The following is a 7,608-nucleotide window of genomic DNA, read 5'->3' on the forward strand; positions in this document are numbered from 1 at the left end:
ACAGTGTGTTACCTCTGAGCTCTGCAGAAACCCAACACGGGCTCACAGGGCTGCGACCAGCAGTCTGCGTCACCTATCCTCCTGATCTGGTGGCAGTGGCTTTCTTAAACTTGAGAATTTTTATATCTGAAATCTTGTAGACAATGGAATCGCTGAAGAAGGCCATCATCACTCAGTCACCTGACTGGCACAGCCACATCCTGACCTGCTTGTTTCCACCTTCCCCCAACTTTTATTTAAGAAAAAGAAGAAGAATCCCATATTGTCTTAACTAAAATGGATACGTGCTTTTAATAATTAGAATAATACTGTATTAGAGAAAGGACAATGAAACAGTATAAACCCCCTGAAGCCTCATCTTCTAGGAACAAAGATAGCAGTGGCCTTCCTCCCAGCCACCTCTCCCTGCTTAGACACAGACGGAAGGCAGCCAGGACAGATCACAGAGCGATGCTGTGCTGGACAAGAGCGGAGACTTCTGAGCCAGCCCTGACGGCCCAGTGGTTAAGTTTGGCGCTCACCGCTTCGGCGGCCGGGGTTCGCTTCCTGTCATGGAAACACACCACCCATCTGTCACCTGCCACGCTGTGGCAGCTGCTCACACAGAACTGCAATGACTTACAGCTAGGATATACAACCATGCACTGGGGCTCTGGAGGGAAAGAAAATAGATACTCCCATTTTCATTGAGTGTCAAACACAATTTCCTCACTCTTCGACAGGCTCCAATCCAGCTTCCACTCCCAGGACTGCCACAGAACCACCCAACACCCCCCCTGCGCCCTCTGGGACCTGTTTCCTATTCCTCTGCTGTCCCTCTCCATCTCCCCTGCACCAGGCACCTTCCCACTCGTGCTCTGGGAGCTGTCTCCTGACTCCTGTTCCTCCCATGCACACACGTGTGCACACTCACACACACACACAGGTACACTCATACTCACTGACACGTGTGCACACTCACACACACACACAGGTACACTCACTCACTGACACGTGTGCACACTCACACACAGGTACACTCATACTCACTGACACATGTGCACACGCACACACACACACAGGTACACTCATACTCACTGACACGTGTGCACACGCACACATACACACAGGTACACTCATACTCACTGACACGTGTGCACACTCACACACACACACAGGCACACTCATACTCACTGACACATGTGCACACACACACACACACAGGTACACTCACTCACTGACACATGTGCACACTCACACACACACAGGTACACTCATACTCACTGACACATGTGCACACTCACACACACACACACAGGTACACTCATACTCACTGACACATGTGCACACTCACACACACACAGGTACACTCATACTCACTGACACATGTGCACACTCACACACACACAGGTACACTCATACTCACTGACACATGTGCATGCACACACACCCTCACACAGACACACAGCCCCGCCCCATGCTCTCCGATTTCCCTGTGTGTAGCCTCAGTTTGTCATGTGATCCCAGGAGAAACAGGAACAGGAGTGCCCTCCGCAGACTAAGTTCTTTGCTGCAAGGCCGGCACCTCACTGGTCCAGGCAGCTGCGGGGGGGGAGGGTGTCAAACCCTGCTTGTTGAACTGATAGAGATTCACTACTCAACAAACACCACCCACTGGGGAAGCGGTTACAAAAGATAACATCCGGAAAGCACTCATGGATGGTATGAAAAGTGCTTATTCAGCAATTCTCGCTAAAACCACCAGGCTGGGGTCCCTTGAAGCGTGAAAGAAGAAACCTGAAGCACTGGCCAAAACTGCCACCAGACGACATCCCTGCTCTTCAGATGCCCTTCCTACTATTCCCTCTACTTCTAAAAACACCTGCTATTTTCTGTAACAAGATCTGGTAACAAAAACAATACAATGAGCCGAACGGGACAGCAGAAGGTGCAGTTTCTGCCGGTGGGGCCGGGCCCAGACCGCCCCCTTGTGGCCAGCAGGGGAGGGACCCGCAATCCCGCTCCCAGCAGAGCCAGGGCACGCGGCTGCACTAGCGAGAGGCACAAAGGCCTGATGCAAGGCCAGCGTCACGGCTCTGCCACTCTGAGCGTCGTGGACAAAGCCAGCAACAACGACACCCCAAGACCAGAAAGGGAGAGGCGCGGTGGAGGAGGACGCCCGTGCCCAGCACTGCCCTGGTTTCACTCACGGATTCCTCCAACGTGGGCAAGCAAAAACTTTAATCGTTTTGTATTAGCTGTAATTAAGGCAAGTGGTGTCTGTCACTGCTGTGAAACTCCTTCTAAGGGGAGACACCCACACAAGGCCCCGCTGAGCGGTTCCAGGATGGAAGAGGAGCTCAGTGGTCTGCAGCCTGAGCTGCACGTGGACGGAGGCCCCTCCAAGCATCCGAAAGACACTGACAAGACCGCGGGGAGCCCCCAAGTACTGAGGACACACACCTCTCGCCGCTTATGAATAAACAGCTGAACAGTGGCAGCAGCCTAAACTCCTTCCAGCAGGAAGCTGTTTGTTTTGTGGTGACTGAAGTTCTGACTAAGGACACCGTGCAGCACGGAGCATCGTGGGTGAAAAAAGCAGAAACATTTGACAAACAACGGTCCCCTCTCACCCAAGTGCCTCCAGGACAGGATTCAGCCGTTTCCTGAGAGCAAGTCCCTTCCGCCAGAAACTCAGCGGGGCTCTGAGGGCCCACAGGATAGAAAGAGACGCAGAACCTTCCAAGTGGGCGCCAGGCTGTGCCCGGAGAGCCCCAGGGGCAGAGGGCGGAGGGAGCTCCCCAGCAAACAGGAGCGGCTCCACCTCCTGGGTGCCCCCCCACCGCCCGCCCAGGGATGGGGCAGCAAACCCTTCTCACTGCATTGGGGATTCACCCGCCACACATGTGCTGAAAGGACTTCATTACTCATAACTGCAAGCACACTAGCGCTTACAGACACCCTGACTTCAAAGACAAAGTCTGCAGCCACAACAAGTTGTGACTATGGACACCATGGGAAGGCTCCCCAGGGGAGGGAGGGAAGGACCTGGGGAAGCAGGAGCCTCGGCTGCCTGGTGTGGGAGCTCCCTCTGCCTCAGGCTGCAGCCCAGAGGAGCGCCCCACAGGAGTGTCAGGTACCATCAAGTGCGCAGGGGACACCTAGGGGAGAGGACTGCTGTCCCTGACACCCTCAGTGAGGACACATGGCACAGGACACTGAAGTGGGCCCGCTACACACTCTCTAAGCCCCGCTGGGAAACCATGTTCCACTCCGTGGTCCCTGACACACGTGGAGCGAGCCTCTCGCCAGGGAGCAGCAGGACCCTTCCTTAGCACCCAGCTGAGGCCCCAGCAGCTCCAGCTCTGCCCACTGCCTTGCCATTCTGGCCACACCCGGTTGCCTGCAGTCCTTACACACTGGTTCCTTCTCTTGGTCAATCACCTTTCCCTTGCCTGTGCCCAACCCCTCGCCAGCTGCCCATCAGCTGAAGGACTCAGCCTGGTGTCCCCAGCACCACCTTTATCACCACCACTCAGCAAGGTGCTGTCTGTGTGTCCCGCCCAGGACACTGGACCCACACTTTGCTGGTCCACAAACATCTTCCAGGGAACCAGGGAGACCAAGGTTCCTCCACCTCTGGGTCCCGGCCTGGAGCACAGTGGCTGCTCATTCAGAAAGGCCCCTGGACACCAGAGCACTGGGGTGGTTTCCAGAAGCCTGGTCACGAGCCCTCAGTGGCAGGGCCTCTGGCCACATGGCCCTGATGTCTAATTGACATATTCCCAAGTAAACTGCTGAGCCACCTGTCCACGCTCAGTTCTCAAAAAATAAGCAGGGGGGCTGGCCCCGTGGCCGAGTGGTTAAGTTCGTGTGCTCCGTTGCAGGAGGCCCAGTGTTTCGTTGGTTCGAATCCTGGGTGCGGACATGGCACTGCTCATCAAGCCACGCTGAGGCAGCGTCCCACATGCCACAACTAGAAGGACCCACAACGAAGAATATACAACTATGTACCGGGGGGCATTGGGGAGAAAAAGGAAAAAAATAAAATCTTTAAAAAAAAAAAAATCTAAAAAAAAAAAATAAGCAGGAACGCTTAGGAAAGACAGCATGCAGCAGTCCTGGGACCTAGAAAAGGGCAACTCAGAGAGAAAGGTCAGCTTCTAGGATGAGGGTGGGGCAAAGGAAAAGCTAAAAAGGGCTGGTTGTGCACACACTCCTGTGCCAGGGGGCTGAGAGCAACCAAGGTGGACAGCCTGGTGCAGTGGCTGCTGTGATGGGGAAGGGAGGAGGCCAGGCATCTGGGAGAGCCCTACCCGGGGGATGGAGCGGCTGCCCTCTCCCCTCTCTGCCCCGCCCCTGCCCAGGCGCTGCTTCCTTGGGTCCCACAGGGGCTAAGAACCCATAACCCCTACAGCACTTCCCTGCAGGCCCCCCAGAGAGCAGGATGCCTGGAGAGTGGGCCCACAGGACAGAGCCAGCCTGGGCTGGAGAGGCATCTTTGTATGACCTTTAAATCACATCACCAAACGGGGCCCAGCTCTGAGGCTGTGCTCACAAGGCTGTGCAACCAACTTTGCTGTGCATGGGTGGGAGCACATCTCTCACATCTGGGACTCCCTGGCATCCATCTCCTCTGCACCCACTTCCCTGTCTGCAGTGAGGACAGGCACTGTCCTCAGGTCAAGGAGTGCACTCAGCACAGCACCCTCCCACAGAAAACCCTAAGTGTCAGCTACCACGATTACTCATTCTCATTGTTGTTGTTACTCTCGTCTCAACAGGCATCAAATGAAGTCTTGGATGACTCGAGGAGGCAGTTTGGCAACAGGTGACAAAGCCGAAAACACAGCACCATGGAACCTCCATGCCAGCAGTCCCAGGAAGTCGCCACGGGAGAACACACAGATGTGTGCTGTGCATAAGAAATGACGCAGGGAGAAGAACAGGAGAGAAAGTCAAGGAACCCAAAGCCAGTACTCTGAAAAGATCAATAAAATTGATGAACTTCTAGCAAGAGAGACAACGGGACAAAGAGAGAAGACATAAAACACCAACACCTAGGGCCAGCCTGGTGGCGCAGTGGTTAAGCGCGCACGTTCCACTTTGGCAGCCCAGGGTTCACCGGTTCGGATCCCGGGTGTAGACATGGCACCGTTTGGCGAAAGCCATGCCGTGGCAGGCATCTCACATAGAAAGTAGAGGAAGATGGGCATGGATGTTAGCTCAGGGCAAGTCTTCCTCAGCAAAAAGTGGGGGATTGGTAGCAGATGTTAGCTCAGGACTAATCCTCCTCAAAAACTAAAACAAACAAACAAAAAACCACGAATACTTGAAAGGAAAAGAGGCATCACTACAGACCCTGCAGCATCAGAAAGATCCTAAGGGAATGGTACCAACTCTGTGTGTGTGAATGCAACCACTGAGACAAAGGAGCCACATCCGCAGACCAGAAACTCACCCAAGGTGCAAGACAATCTACAATAGGACCATAACCTACGGCTATTAGAGGAATTGAACCTGTAGTTAAAACCTTCTGAAAAAGAAATCTCCAGGCCCAGATGGCTGTAATGGTGAATCCTACTACACATCCAAGGAAGAGAGAACACCAATGCTGTACAATCTCCTCCAGGAAACAGAAGAGAAGGGAACATTTCCCAACTCATTCCACATGGCGCATTACCTTGATATTGAAACCAGACAAAGACCTTACAACAAAACTACAGATGAATATTCCACGTGAACATATGAATAAAAATCTTCAACAAGCTTTAGCAAATCCAATCAAGCACCACGTGTACAGAACAATATCCTACGACCAAGCAAGTTCACCCCAGGAATGCAAGACAGGTTCAACGTTCAAAAATCAGCCTCAGTGACAGACTAAGGAAGAAAAATGCAAGACTGTCTCAGTGGATACAGAAAAAGCATACTGCAAAATTCAACGCTCATCGTGATAAAAACTCTCAGCAAACTAGGAGCAGAAAGGGAATTTCCACAACTTTATTGATAAAGAACAGGTACCAAAAACCTATAGCTGACATCATACTGAGCTGGAAGAGACTGCTTCCCCCTAAGATTGGGAAGAAGGCAAGCATGTCTGCTGTAAGGCAACAAAGAGAAACAAGAGGAAAAAATAAAACAGCCCCTCCTTGAAGCCAACATGATTGTCTACATAGAAAATCCCAAGGAATCTATTTTAAAAACTCCTAGAACTAATAAGTAAGTTTAGCAAGGTCATAGGAAACAGGCCAACAACAGAATCCAACCATGTTTCTATATACTAGCAATGAACAATTGAAAACAATTAAAAAAAAACACCACTTACAAAAGCTCTATTTGGATCTTAGGTATACATCTAAAAAAAATGTACAGCAGCTACATGCTGAAAACCACACAACACTCATGGAAGACAGCAAAGAAAACCTAAATGAACGGAGAGACGTATTGTGTTTGTGGGTTGAAAGACACAATATGGTAAAAATGTTAAATCTCCCCAAATTTGTCAAGAGATTTAATGCAATTCCAAACAAAACCCCAGCAGGAATTTTTGTAAATATACACAAACTTATCCTAAAATTGAGTAGAAACGGAAAGGAACTACAATAGTTAAAACAATTCTGAAAAAGAAAAGCAAAGCTGGAGGATGCACAGTATCCGATTTCAAGACTTACTACAAAAGCCCAGTACACAAGACAGTGTTGTGTAGACAAGGGAACTGGCCCTCTGATCAACAGAACAAAGGGCCCAGGAATGCACCCACCAAACGCTGCCCAGGGATCTTTGCCAAAGGAGCGAAGGCAATTCAAGAAATTCGAGAACACGTGGTGCTGAAAAACTGGACGTCACGCAAAAACTGAACCTCAACCTACACAGCACACCTTACAGAAAACGCAAAACGGTCATAGATCTAAATGTAAGACATAAGAAAGAAAACTTTCAGAAGAAAACATTGTGACTTAGGGTGAGAAGATTTCTTAGACAAGACACAAAAAGTACAACGTAGGAAAAAAATTGATAAATTGGATTGCATCAAAATCTAAAACTTGTAATTAAAATTTTAAACTTCTGCTCTACGAATTACATATCCAACAAAAGACTTGTAACTAGGATATTTAAAGAACACTCAAAACTCAACAGTAGGAAAACAAACAACCTGAATAAAAGACAAGCAAAAGACAGACGTTTCAGCAAAGAAAGAGGACTGAGGAACAGCAAATAAACACTAACGCTGTTGAACATCACTAGGCATTAGGGAGATGCAAACTAACACTGAGATGAGGCCCATGGACACCCATGAGAATGATAAACAAAAACAGTGACACCATCGAGTGCTCAGAGATGTGCAGCAACCAGAGAGAACACAAAACAGCTCAGCCACACTGACAACCAGCCTGACAGCTTCTCACGAAACAACATACAGCTACCGTACGACCCAGCCACTCCACTCCCGCATAACCACCCCAGAGAAGTGAAAACTTAGGTTCACATAAAACACTACACCCAATGCCTTTAGCACCTCTATACATAATCACACCAAACTGGAACAATCTCAAAGTATCCTTCGACAAATCATGGTTCGTCCACAGGACAGACCACTACTCATCAACAGATGGACCAGCACTCAGC

Source organism: Equus quagga, chromosome 20, assembly GCF_021613505.1.
Source record: "Equus quagga isolate Etosha38 chromosome 20, UCLA_HA_Equagga_1.0, whole genome shotgun sequence".
NCBI classification, from domain to species: Eukaryota; Metazoa; Chordata; class Mammalia; order Perissodactyla; family Equidae; genus Equus; species Equus quagga.